Source organism: Cottoperca gobio, chromosome 6 (genome assembly GCF_900634415.1).
Source record: "Cottoperca gobio chromosome 6, fCotGob3.1, whole genome shotgun sequence".
Classification (NCBI taxonomy): domain Eukaryota; kingdom Metazoa; phylum Chordata; class Actinopteri; order Perciformes; family Bovichtidae; genus Cottoperca; species Cottoperca gobio.
This window is the reverse complement of record NC_041360.1, coordinates 1,300,611-1,301,959: the sequence shown is the minus strand read 5'-3', so window position 1 is coordinate 1,301,959 and position 1,349 is coordinate 1,300,611.

The window sequence follows — 1,349 nt, the reverse complement described above, 5'->3', positions numbered from 1 at the left end:
CCCTATTTCTGTTTCGTCTTACTTTCGTATTCACTTTCATTTTAACCCATTTGTGCCCAAAGACAGACTGATTGTAATCTAAAGTCTTAAAATCTGGTACGGACAAACTTCTGGCTACTTAAAAATGACTGAGAGATGTATTTGAAACCATATAAGTGTTTTCTTTTCTTTTAGTTTTCACAGTCTGCTGACGAAAGAGAGAGTGATAAACTCTTCTTGTATGAAGAGTGGCCATAGTTTTATCGGAGCAGTGTAGTTCCATGTAGCATTCAAGTTGCTATTTCATGTTTCCATAGCCTAAGTGTGATGGCAATTTTCCAATTTCCAATGAACTGTCGGGAAATCATTGGCACGTACCTCACCCGGAAATGGCTCCTACACTAAGAGTCATTTTAGTTCCTCCCTGTCTTTGTTTTGCAGGGCACAGGTGTAAGTAACATAAAGCAACAGAAAGATCATCCATAACACAGGACAAATTGTTGCCCGCTTATTACCCACAGGTCAAAAGACTATAGTACGCTATCAACCAACATGTTTTGGTTGCAGTTGCAGGCTTTCTGTCTTCTTGCTGAAGGAAAACTGATTTCCATCCACTAAACCATGCACCGTAAATTTTTATTTAACTATATGGATGTGGGCACTACTGATCTAAATCAAGGTTTTGTTACTACTGTGGAGTTACTGTCTTCTTATATTTGTTGTGAAAATGCTATGACAAAGTAACCTGTCCTCCTGCTGCACTTCAGGCAATTTCCATAAGGCGTCCCCCTGTCCCCGTCATGTCTATAGTCAGGATGGCCGAGTGGTCTAAGGCGCTGCTACACACTGATAGTCGTGACATAAAGATGGAGTACAGCTGATGAGCATCTGTTGTGCATCCGAGGCGGCCCATGAAGTGCCAGATATCCAGCCTCATAGTAAGGTCTGGCCATGCACTGAATCTGGCTTTCAGCTTGGTCTCCCGTGCATCAGTACAGCAGTGCCCTGTCCACATATAAGGCAACAGGGGGATCCACACTGGCTTGCTGGTATCTCTTCACCAGCTCCCTTCTGAGAGGTCCGCACACTGAAGAGAATCTGACCCCTTCTCATTTCTCCCAGAAGTGAGCCAGAGTGCTGTCCCCTTGCTGTTCCGGCAAGCTTCTCGAGTGATCTGAAGCACACATCGGGCCTCTGTGAACACGATTCAAAAGTACAGGCAGAGATTAATAATATCAGTACCCTATAATAATAATAATAATAATAATAATAATAATAATAATAATTAAAAATAATAAGCTTTATTTGTATAGCACCTTTCATACAAGAATTGCAGCCCAAAGTGCTTCACAGCAAAAACATAACAATTA